General features: G+C 36.3%; 2 pseudogenes; both read right to left on the reverse strand.

The window, feature by feature from the left end:
• The window catches only part of LOC103672231, an 89,610-nt pseudogene that overhangs the window by 16,891 nt on the left and 59,261 nt on the right, over positions 1-13,458 (reverse strand).
• Positions 206-279, reverse strand: LOC121100866 (annotated as a pseudogene).

A 13,458-nucleotide genomic window follows, 5' to 3' on the forward strand; every position in this document is an offset into this window, starting at 1 on the left:
CCCCCCCCCCCAGCATTCCCCCCCTGCAACCACCATTCTGTTCTCTCTATCTATGAGTTTTGTTTTGTTTGTTATGTTTTGGTTTTTAATTATTTTATTTGAATATAGTTGCCACACAATATAACATTAGTTTCAGGTGTACAATATAGTGATTCTACAGGTTTATACATCATGTACCACAAGTGTAGCTACTATCTGTCACTATACAATGCTACTACAATATCATTAACTATATTCCTAGTAACAAACTATAGAAATGATCCCTGAAAGTATAGTCTTCATTAACTATATTACTTATGCTGTATGTTTTATTCCTGTGACTGATTCATCCATAACTGGAAGCTGTATCTCCCACTTCCCTTCACCCATTTTGCCCAGCCCCCCCACCTTCCCACTGGCAGCCGTCATTCTGCTTTTTATTTGTTTATTCATTTGTTTTTTTAGATTCCATATGTAAGTTAAATCATATGGTATTTGTCTTTTTCAGTCTGACTGATTTCACTTAGATAATACACTCTAGGTCCATCCATGTCGCAAATGGTACGATCTCATCCCTTTTTATGGCTGAGTAACATTAATCAAGTAAGATGCCAAGGTTTTGAGGACTTTTGAACTTGATACAATATGGAAATAATTTTTCAACTGGAAACCATCAAGAGATTATAGACACAATTATAGGCACTTGAGACTTGGGTGCATTTTTCACTTTTCTGAGTGAAACTAAACTATTATTTCTCAGACACAGGAGTATCTTTTCCTTCCTCCTAAACCTTTTCTGATCAGGATTTCTCCATAATCCTGAATTCCATGGATTCTCAATAGGAAGCATTAATTAAACAGAAAGAGACAAGTGGCCACATTGGCAGCAAGAACCCTATTAATATCTTAAAGTTATTTGGAACTCAATGAAGTTATATTGTTTTGCAGAGATTCTTTAATAATGTGCCTTTAAGCTAGGGCTGCAACATTCAAACTTCTCTGACATAGAATTTTGTGGAAATTGTACTAAATTTGGAGGAATATACTATTACAATACTAACCAATTTGAGGGAGCTTTTCATTTCCCAATGTATTTGCCCTATAGTAATTAAGAGTTGATCATATACATGAGTCGAATCTAATAAGTGAAGTTTTGTGAGTAAGCAAAGTTTTTGATTTTTTTATTATTGTGGAGACAGTGGAATGACATTTAGTTAAAAAAAAAAAAAAGAAACAACTACTTTACACTTTACCAACAGGGTAGATTCTGCTGAAGCACCAACAGATTGCTCTAAAGATAGATCCACATTGCCATCAACTTCCTTTTTTGGAGAGAAGAAGGAATCCAATTTTCAGCCTCTGTCTTTTGAAAATAAAATGTGAGGTGGTGAACTACATGACACTTGATTATATGTTGAAACTGCACTAAATCTCTGAAATCCAAAATAATATATTGCACTGTTTTCAATAGTGGCTGCACCAAATTACATTTCCATATATCTACTATATTACAAAGCTACAGTAATTAACAGACTATTTTGATTACTATAGCTTTGTAATATAGTTTGAAACCAGAAAATGTGATGTCTCCAGCTTTGCTCTTCTTTCTCAAGATTGCTTTGGCTATTTGGAGTCTTTTCTAATTCCATACAAATTTTAAGAAAGTTTGTTCTATTTCTGTGAAAAATGCCACCAGGATTTTTATAGGAATTGCACTCAATCTGTGGATTGCTTTGAATAGTGTGGACATCTTAACAATATTAATTCTTCCAATCCATAAGCATGGACTATCTTTCCATTTATTTGTGTGTATTCTTTAACTTCTTTCATTAATGTATTGATCATATATTTCTAGAAATATATCCATTTTTTCTAGGTTGTCCAATTTGTTGGCATATAATTATTCACAGTAATCTTATAATCCTTTGTATTTCTGTGGTATCAGTTGTAACTTCTCTCTCATTTATTGTTTTATTTATTTGAGCCCTCTCTTTTTTTCTTGGTGCAGCTACCTAAAAGTTTGTCAATTTTGTTTATCTTTTCAAAGAACCAGTTCTTAGTTTCATTGATCTTTTGATATTGTCTTTTAATTCCTATTTCATGTATTTCCACTCTAATCTTTGTTATTTCCTTCCTTCTACTAACTTTGGGCTTTGTTTCATCTTCTTTTTCTAGTTCCATGAAGCATAAAGTTACATTGTTTACTTGAGATTGCTCTTGGTTCTTGAGCTAGGCCTGTATTGCTATGAACTTCCCTCACAGAACTGCTTTTGCTGCATCCCATAGATTCTGGTAAGTTGTATTTCCATTTTCGTGTATCTTAAGATATTTTTGACTTCTTTGTTCACCCATTGGTTGTTCAGTATTATGTTTTTTAATCTCCACATATTTGTGATTATTTCAGTTTTCTTTTTGTAACTGATTTCTAGTCCCATATCATTGTGAAAAGATGCTTGATATGACTTAAGTCTTCTAAATATGAGGCTTGTTTTATGGTCTAACATATGATCTATCCTGGAGAATGTTCCACTTGCCCTTGAGAAGAATCTGTATTCTGTTGCTTTTGGATGGAATGTTCTGTATGCATCTATTAAGTCCATCTGGTCTAATGTTCATTTTAGGCTGATGTCTCTTTATTGATTTTCTGTCTAGATGATCTATCCACTGATATAACTGGGGTATTAAAGTTACTAGGGTCTTTGTTTTATCATTCCAGCTGCAAGAGGAATCAAACACACTCAAATGAGCCTGGGTCTCCCACAAGCCTTCTTTTTTTTTTTTTTTTTTTTTTTTTTAAGATAAGGACAGGCCTGATAGAAGCATTTTCAGTGGGCCAGCTTTTCAAGTCATCTCATATTAAATGAGAGAATATTTTTAAAAGTCCTTGTGCATTCCCTACTGTGATGTAGGCACTGAAAGAATGTCAGTCATCCTGCCCCTTCATTTGTTTGGTGTATATTCAAAGCAAGCCTTAGTGTCCTTCTACACTGGAGTCCTGCAAATGAATTAAGCCCTAATGATCAAAGGCATCCTTTGGATTAAATGAATTAATTTCTCTTTTATGCATCCAGAAAGGTATTACATAAGTATCACTTTTGGGTGATTTGGGAAAACAGCTACTCAAATCATTATCAAAAAGGCTTACTTCTCTCTCACAAACCTAAACTGAAGTTAAGAAAGATTAGAGGACAGTATTACTCTTACCTTCTATTTTTATTTTTTTTTTAAGATTTTATTTATTTATTTGACAGAGATAGAGACAGCCAGCGAGAGAGGGAACACAAGCAGGGGGAGTGGGAGAGGAAGAAGCAGGCTCATAGCGGAGGAGCCTGATGTGGGGCTCGATCCCATAACGCCAGGATCACGCCCTGAGCTGAAGGCAGACGCTTAACCGCTGTGCCACCCAGGCGCCCCATTACCTTCTATTTTTAAAAGCAAGGTTAAATTGGGGGAAAGATCTAATTTGGTAAAGGCACAGACCCTAAAACAACAAAAAATAAACCAGAAGCCAGAGAGTCTCTGGAGAACTAAGGACTCCAAAGAGAAAAGTTAAACTCACTAAAGGTGAGTGTTCTAAGGAAAACAGAACTGTGCAGAGGCCAGAGCCAATGAAACACCAGTTGGACTAAAATCAAATACAGTGCAGCTGAAACCAAAACAAATGCACCCATTCAAGGAAAAAGACAGACCTATAATACTAGAAAATATTATGCTTCTCTGTACTCTTCTAAGGGCCCCAAAACATCTAAGATAAACTGCTACATGCTCACATATCCTACAGTGTTCTAATCACACAAAGGGAATAAAGTGTGCCACAAAAAAATCTCAAGGCTGAGAAGTCACCCAGATGAGAAAGGTTTATGTCAGAAGTTAATTTAAAATTCTAAAAAGGGCTTAAAATCAATTATTCTAATTGCTCAGTGAATCTTTCCCAGAAAGGAAATTACCTAACTCAAGGACATAGAAACTCATCATGGCCTTTTTCAAAGATGACAAAGACATGACAAAAATTAAGTTGTAGAGACACATTACCATTTCTTAAGTAAACATACAATTGTTTACCTCCATACAGTTCAAGTGCATGCACTGAACATGCACTAATTCATAATATACATCTATCATTACCAGCAAAGTTTTATCACAAGCCAACTTTATGCAAATGATGTAAAACGAGATTTGTATTTAATACACTATTGTAAATTGTACCAATTGCCAGTGTTAACACTGGCAGCATCAGATGCCAAAAAAGCTTTTAAATGCCTGGAAGGAGCATGCTTTCCAAAACTGTTAGGAAAAAATAAATAAATAAAAGGAATTGGGAACAAAAAGATAAAAAGAATCTTGTCACTTAATATTCTGTAGGAAGACCATAAAGGGTACTTGAAAATTAAAAAACAAAACAACAACAAAAACAAAAAACAAAAAACAAAAAAAACACAGATATTTGGACTTCTCAATCAAGGGCAGAAGAAAGCGGGCTGCCCTTCCCTCCTCTCCTTTAAAATCAATCAGTACAACCAGGAGGTATGGCTGAGATAAAAATCATTCAGCTTTCAGGTACAACAAGTGGCAACACTCAAGTATATTATCTCATTTTTAGATGAATTTGCAATTCACTCTTAAAACCAACAACAATAAAAGTTGACCCCTTAGAGTACCTGTCTTCACACAAGCAATTATTGAATTTCACAATTTCACAAAAATCATAATTGTAGTAATGCAGCTAATGATTTCCTCTGACCACACTCCACAAATTTTAAATCAGGTCAGGTATAATTTTCTTGGAGATGATTGCAAATAAAAATGTCTACTATGCCTTCCTTAATCTGTAACTTGACATTTGATAAAAATGCTAAATTATTTCACCATATTTTAAGGGCCCAGGACATTGAATTGTCCAAATATCACTGCCAATAAAGATTTGGAGAGCCACGCAATTAGTACCCTGCCATAAATCAGTAAGTTTTCAAAACATGGAGGACCGACTCACCTTCTTCAATTACATGTGATAGGGAGTAGGTGCAAGTTTTGTATCCAAATGAGTTCAAAACCTGACTTCCTAATTTACTAATTTTATGATCTTAACTTCTCTATAGTTTTCTCACCTATAAAAAGGAAAAAAAACCCTCTACATAGCACTGCTATGGAGATTAAAAGAGTTGATTTACAAAGTGTTTGGCACAGTTTGTGGAACATAGAGATGAACAAATGATAACTGTAATTATTCTGGGGAAATAAAGGATGTTTAGAATGCCATAGTTTGAATACCTACAAACATATCAGCTTTTACACACTACCTTTGTTTCAAGAAATCTTTAAGGTGGCTTATAAAGATCTTTAAAATACAAAGTCACTAAATCAAAATGTAAACACAAAAAAGAAAAAAGAAGATGAGGTTAATTTTTAAAAGATAAAATGTCAGAAAAGATGAGCTTTATCAATTATATATAGTACAATTTCTAAGGTAAACAGAATGATTATTTAGGAAAACAAATCAATAACTGATTAATTTAACTGACACTAAAGTAAGGCAGGAATTTTTTCCGAGTCTTTCAAAAGAGGGCAACAAATGGAATGAAAAGTATTCTCAACAATATCCTTACAAAAGATAAATTTCACAGACTTTCTCAATATAGACATCTCACCAAATTGGAGTGACACATTTTTTTAAATAAAATCAGAAATCCCATACTAACAACCAAAACCACTTTTTGAATTTGAGAAAGTATTAATATAATAGACTTGGTGCTGGGTTTGCAAAGAATTCCCCAAAGGCACCATTCCTGCATGAAGGAGAAATCTATAATAGACAAATGTCATCTCATCAAACAAGCTCACTGACTTCTATACTAGTCCATCTGGAAAAGGGTTTTCACAGAAGGAGAAAGCAGATGTTTTTTGCCTTTAAATAATTGGAATGAGGGGTGCCTGGGTGCCTCAGTCAGTTAAGGATCCAAATCTCGGTTTTGACTTAGGTCATGACCTCAAGGTCATGAGATGGAGCTCCATATGGGCCTCTGTGCTCAGCATGGAATCTGCTTATCCCTCTCCCCCTGTCCCTCCTTCCACTCTTTCCCTCTCTCTCTCTATCTCTAAAATAGATAAATAAATAAAAAATAATTTGAATGAGTAGAGAACATCTCTGTAAGGGAGGCAATAATTATACTGGAAATCATAACTGTAAAAACAAACAAACAAACAAAACAAACAAAAAAAGGAAATCAGAACTGTAAAAACTCGGTACAATTTAAGTTTTATCACCACCCCCCATGTTTGTTAAACTCTGTTTTCTCTTAGGTTGTATCATCAAAACTCTAAAAATGAAAGGAGCAACAAGAGAAAGACTTCATTCCACATCACTATCAGTCTGGAAGGGAGGAAAGGGAACAAGAGAAAGAGAGGGAAAGAGACTGGAAGTCCTCTGGCGTAGACTCTGAAATGGTCCTCAGGGTCAGGCAATTCTTGGCTAAAGTCATGTAGATGGAAAAAAAAAGTAGAGATAAATCACACAGAGAGAATAATAATAGTATCTGATCTTTATTAAGTGCTAACTGAGCAATTTAAGTATCTAATTTCAAGCTCATAACAATCTTCTGAGGGAAGTACTATTATCATTCCCTTTCTGCCAATAAGGAAACATACAAAAAGGTCAAATCATTTGATAGTGCTTCCACATGGTTTGAGAATGGCAGAGGCAGGATTCAAAGGCAGGCAGTCTAACTCCAAAGCTCTCTCACAAAGCCCCACATCAGATAAAAACTCCACTCACAAAACTGATCCAGTATCTCACCATCTAAGTCAGCTTTGAACTTTAAAGGTCTAATCTTTAGATGCCTGCCCAACCACTGGGCGAAATCATTGAGGTCACTGTCAATAAGAAGTTATAATTATTCTTTCCTATTCATGAAATATGACATTTATAGGTAGACATTTATAGAGTTCTTAATCACTGGGCTAGAAACCCCAAAATTCACTTTTTAAATTTAAGGGCACTTAAGATACCATGTAAAACGTTAAGCAAAAACCTATCATCAATGTTGGAGCATGCATATACAATAACTGTTTTGCTGTTAAAGGCTGCAAAATCCTCCTAGTCAAATAACAGGCTCAGAATGATCTGCACAGGTTTAGAATGATCTAAACCTGATTTGGTAACATGGGCAGTTTAAGATACACATGTCCCTATCACGACATTTTGTTCTAAGAATGGGGATAGTCTTTTAAAAAATTAATCAAGGGAAAAAGGAAGATAACTGCAATACTAGTCATTAAAGTCAATTGATGTCTTATTCAAACATCAAGGGACAGAGTAAACAAGGTGATAGGACATAAAATAAAATGAGATTGAGATAATCTTATCAATATCTTCAGTACATATTATGCATTAATAGCTGCTGTAATCCTCATTTCTGTAAAACAATTTACCTTGTTCTGTTATCATTCTTACTAACTTGTCTAACATTTATAATGAGATCAGTGTTAAAAGTGCTTATTGTTGCTATTAAGAAATACAGATATGGACTACTATTGATTTCGCATTAAGCAAACAACCATGTATGACGTTTCTCTTTTGAAGGTACCAGGCACTTCATATGTGACAGGAATAAAAAGAGGAATACAGAAAAAAATAAGGTCTCTGCCTTTAAGGAGTTTGCACATTTGGATGAAAAAAAAAGTGAAACTTAAAGTGAATTGCATTTCAACCTGAGTCAACCATACAGCTAGTGTACACTTAAAGGTATTTAGAATTCAAGGGTATTAAAAAGGCAGAAGAATAAAAAAACGCTTTAAGATTTGGGATTAGATTATTTAGAGAAAAACAAACACTACAACTAACTACCTTAAAAATTTCTGTCAGCATTAATAAGCTCTAACTCTACAAAAAAATTTAGGAAATGGGGTAAGTTTTGTCAAAGCAAACATAAGGACAATGTCGATGATGAGGAAAATTAAATTTTGGTGTGAAAACTTAATAATTTTTCATATCTAAAATTCTGAAAAATTAATGAGTCAACCAAGTAAGTACTGCCTGTCTTATTGACAAAACCAATTGGAGAAAGAAATTTGTGACCTATTGACACATACCAACCTTCAGGGATCCCTACCGAGAAGCCAACATTGGAATAAACCAACAACTGTCTTATTAATCCACCAAGTAAACAATCCTCAAGTATATGGCCCAGAGCTGATTTTTCTATCATGCTGAGCTTCAATTTGGAAAGTAGCTCCCTGAAATAAAGATCTAAAATTCATGCCAACAGTGTAAAGATATCAGAAGCTTGATTTCTGAATTCCGCATCATTATTTTAACACTGTGAACCAACGAATCTTTAGTAAGGAAATTTTTTTAAAGATTTATTTATTTATTTTAGAGAGAGAGAGCACACGCTGGCAGGGGAAGGACAGAGGACTAGGGAGAGGGAGAGAATCTCAAGCAGACTCCCCACCGAACACAGAGCCCAATTTGGGGCTTGATCTCACAACCCTGAGATCATGACCTGAGCCAAAATTAAAAGTTGGAAGCTTAACCGATTGAGCCACCCAGACACCCCAGGAAGGAAATTTTTTTATTGGAAGTTAATGTGTTCATTATGCCCACCATATGGTTAGTGAAAAAGAGAGAACTGGCCTGGGGTTAGAATAAAGAATGATAAACAATCTGTTAAACTGTAGGTTTCCATGCCTCCAGACTTAAGAGATGTCATGGGAACATACGAAAATAATAGATATAAGTATTTCTCACAAACTTATTCAAATTCAAGGAACTACTATTATGAGCCTAATATGTGTATCCTAAGAACTTCTAAATGGCATAATAATAATTGAATATATGAAAGATAATTGATGCCACTTTTATAGGTCAAAAAACTAGATCACAGTAACAAACCGTCCCATTAGCTGAGGTGATTCACATTAAGCAAGTGTGGAGGACCTATTATGTGCTGGGCACTGTGCTAAGCTCTGGGGATAGAAAAATTAATAGAGCCCCTGCCATCTAGAATTTATAATTGCTTCACTGATTACAAATGCACATTATCTTATAAATACTGAAAATAATAACACTTTCTGAACTGAACAGTTATTTTATTTGGTTTCACATGTACAAGAACAGCACTTATTGAAGAAGACACAAAAGAAAATAAAAATGGAAAACTGATGCTGCCATCTGAATATCCATTAAAAACACACACAAAAATCCCACTGCCATTAATATGTAATCTTAACTAAAATAAAAAACAAACAACTGCCCCTCCCTGCAAAAAAACTCCAATGAAATCTTACATGAAGATTTTAGACAATAATCTTCTTTTTTTTTTAAGATTTTATCTATTTATTTATTTGACAGAGAGAGAGACAGCCAGCGAGAAAGGGAACACAAGCAGGGGGAGTGGAAGAGGAAGAAGCAGGCTCCTAGCGGAGGAGCCTGATGTGGGGCTCGATCCCAGAACGCCGGGATCACGCCCTGAGCCGAAGGCAGACGCTTAACGACTGTACCACCCAGGCACCCCGACAATAAGCTTATTTCTTAAGTTGATATGTGCACATGAAGTATGAGAGTCAACTCTCAATCCGCAGTAAGATTTTCTCAAATACATGGGTGCAAAAGAACCACTCCAGCTCCAGGTGGCTTTGATTTGAAATAGCAGGTCTTTTTAAAAAGGTGAACTTGACCTTACCTGGGATTTATCTAACCCAAATATTTCAAATGCATTATTTTTATGAAAAAGAAAAGAAATTCAAAATTCTCTTGGAGTGTGGGAATTCATAACCTAAGGGAAAAAATTCTGGATTCCAGAATTTAGTTAAAAGGAAAAATGAGAGTATCTTGACATTTAAAAATTGCTGAAACTCAGGAAGGAAAAAATCTCATCATGTTATAAAGAAGTTAATAAGCAGTATTCTCCCAAGTTTGCAGCAAAATCTTTCTTCCACTTCTGGTAAGAATAATGCAAGCTAATGTTTATAGCTAAAAAGGGTAGTTCCTCAAAACTTATATTTTTGTCTTCATGATTTTTTTCCTAACTAAATTGAAACTGACCAATGAGATTTTGAAAGGACCCCATTATTCAACAGTAACCTATAATCACAGACATTCTTTTCAATCATTGAAATAGCTTAAATAATTAGAAATAATGATTAATACCACTTGAATCCCTGCCAATCTAAAAGACAAAATTTTGGAGAGGGAAAAGAAAATTAGAATGCTTAATTGCAAAAGGAAGATAAGAAATATTCTGACTGAAAAAATGGACTAAATTTAGATTAGAATTATATTTATCTTTTCATCGCAATACCACAACCATATGGTTTAACTGGTGTGTATTGGGGATGGGGGACTGTGGAGAAGAGGATGGAAAGATCAAAACATTTGCTTAGTAATAGTCCCTTCTTATGTGCTTTTGTTCCCTCCAAGGAGTGTCCCTGGGAACACTGCATTGACAGCCCATGGCTGACTGACCAGGCAGGCGCAGACACATTTTCCTATCCTGGAAATCTGTGCCTCTAAGAGAACTAATAACATGATCCCATCCCACTTACACTTCAATTGAACTTACAAATGAAATTTGCAGACTAGGATGATCAATTGTATTTCTTGGCTTGATTCAACCTCAGAGCTTCACCTCCAAAATGCTGACTATGTAAGCTTGCTGAAACTAATCTGAGTCTTTCTTTAAGCAAGTTCTGTCCTGATCAAGTTGTCATTTTTTTGTTTTGTTTTCATTAAAATGAATATGAGCTGAAATACTGGGTGGAGTTAGTCCCTATGATTATTACAAACTACTTATCCAAAAGAGTGAAACCACGAAAGGATTAGATCCTGATGACTCTGTCCTATTTAACAGTTATAACAGCTAGGGACAACAACAAAAACAAATATTTATTATTTGCCTATCCTGTACCATGCACTGTGCTAGATATTAAGGACACAAGCCAAATAAAACATAACTGCTCTGGGGTGCCTGGGAGGCACAGTCAGTTAAGGGTCTGACTCTTGGTTTCAGCTCAGGTCATGAGATGGAGCCTTGCATTGGGCTCTGCGCTCAGCATGGAGTCTCCTTAAGACTCTCCCTCTCCCTCTGCCCCTCCCTGTGGCAGTTATACAATGAACTAACATGCCATGCACTATTCTATATATTAAGGATACAGAAGTGAAAGTTATATGGCCTTTTGAAGCTTATGTTCCAGGGGCATAGATAGGCAATTTTTAGAAAATCATATGGTTATTTTAGATGGTGTGAAGGTTCTATAAAATAAATTTTGAAAATAAGTTGGTACTTCTGAGTAGATGGCAGAATAGAAATACCCTAAGCTCACCTAATCCCATGGATACAACTAGATAACACCCACATCAACGTAAATAACCCAGAAAATGACCCAAAGACTGACAGAATAGACTCTCCACAGCTAAATGTAGAGAAGAGGCCACACAAGGAAGGGCAGAGACATGGTTGGGAGGTAAACAAACCTGCAGTACTGTCCATAGGAGTGAGGAAAACTAGGACATGAAGAGAGGAAGGAACCTCCATGGGGAAGACAAATGCCCATAACATTTGGCTTTGAAACCAGAGAGGCCCAACAATCAATGGGCTTAACACCTGGAACTTTAAAAATCAGCAGGCTCCTCTCTGGGACAGCCAAAGGGTGATAGGAAACTGAGTTCCCACCCTTAAAGAAGCGGCACAACAAATAGTCCCATGGAGATACAGCATAGAAGGAGCAGTTTGAAAAATGCCTGGGATGTACAGGGGGGATATTCATTTACTGATCTCAGAGTGTCTGCTGGAGGGGCAGGGATCTTTGGGAGACTTCCCCAAGAATAAAAGAGCTGGCGGGTTTCATTTCCCTTCCCCATGCCCCAGCCTAGACACATATACCTGCAAAAACTAGTACAGCACCAATACTTGCTACCTACCTTGCTAACAGAACATCCTACTTCTGCATTCTCCTGCAATCTCCTGCATATCTACCCCCTCCAATTCACCCATGGCAGGAGCCCATCCAAAATGGTGTCACATGCCTGGCAGTGTGCAAGCAGTCCCAACAGGGATCTGCCCCATTCCAAAGTGACTCCTGCCCAGGAAAAGGGCAAGATAACCATACACACCAAATCCACTGTGGTATTAGCAGTGAAATGAAGAAAGACATCAGGTCTGACTGCAGACCCTGCCCACCAATGAAAGCTTCTCAGGGGCCAACACAGGGAAAGCGCCCTACAGTTTGATGATGCCACATCTCTGGCAAATGCCTGGTATGACTCAAGACCAAGGCAGTCCCAGACTGTCCCACTAACAACATAGGAACTAAGCCCTACCCACAATAGGCAAAGAGAGCCAGTCCACACAACCAAACTGAAGGCAAAAGCAGCTCAGTGACAATAGTAGGGTACATGCAACACACAGAGGAGACACCCCTGAAGCACAAGGTTCTGGTGAACAGCAAACACTGCACTGCAGGGCACCACAGGACCTCTTCTTCATAAGGCCACTACCTTCAAGAACAGAAGACATAGCTGCATTTCTTAAGACATAAATATGGACCCAGAGAATTAGACAAAATGAGGACATAAAGGAATATGTCCCAAATTAAAGAATAGGCCAAGAAACCTAAACAAAACAGAAATAAGTAATGTTCCTGGTAGACAACTTAAAGTATTGGTCATACAGATACCTACTGGACTGGAGGAAGGAGTGGAGGACATCAGTGAGGCTCTTAACAAGAAGATAAAAAACATAAAAAAGAACCTATCAGAAATGAAAAACTCAATAACTTAAATTAAAAATATACTAAATACACTAAAGGGAATAAATTGTACACCAGAGGAAGCAGAACAGATCAGCTACCTGGAGGACAGAGTCATGGAAGGCAATCAAGCTGAACAGGAGCAAGAAAAAAAAAAACACAAAATGAAAATCGGCTTAGGAAACTCAGCAACATCATCAACTGTAATAACAACCACATTATAGGGATCTCACAAGTCGAAGAGAGAAAAGGGGGTAGAAAATGTATTTGAAGAAATAATAGTTAAAAACTTCTCAAATCTGGGGAAGGAAACAGAAATTCAGATCTAGGAGACACAGAGAGCCTCCAATAAAATCAACCCAAGGAGGTCCACACCAAGACACATAGTAATTAAAACGGCAAAAAGTAGTTATAAAGAGAGAATTTTAAAAGCAGCAAGAGAAAGTTATATACAAGGGAAACCTCATAAATCTATCAGCTGATTTTTCAACAGAAACTGGAGGCCAGAAGAAAATAGCATGATATATTCAAAGTGAGGAAAGATAACAAAAAAACCCTGCAGCCAAGAATACTTTATCTAGCAAGGCTAATATTCAGAATAAGAGGAGAGATCAAGAGTTTCCCAGACAAAGTTAAAGGAATTCATGAACACTAGATCAGCCCCACAAGAAATGTTAAAAGGGATTCCTTGAGTAGAAAGGAAGACAGTGAGAAAGGGTGTGAAAAGTAGGAAGCACA

Source organism: Ursus maritimus, unplaced genomic scaffold (assembly GCF_017311325.1).
Source record: "Ursus maritimus isolate PB19 unplaced genomic scaffold, ASM1731132v1 scaffold_5, whole genome shotgun sequence".
NCBI lineage: Eukaryota > Metazoa > Chordata > Mammalia > Carnivora > Ursidae > Ursus > Ursus maritimus.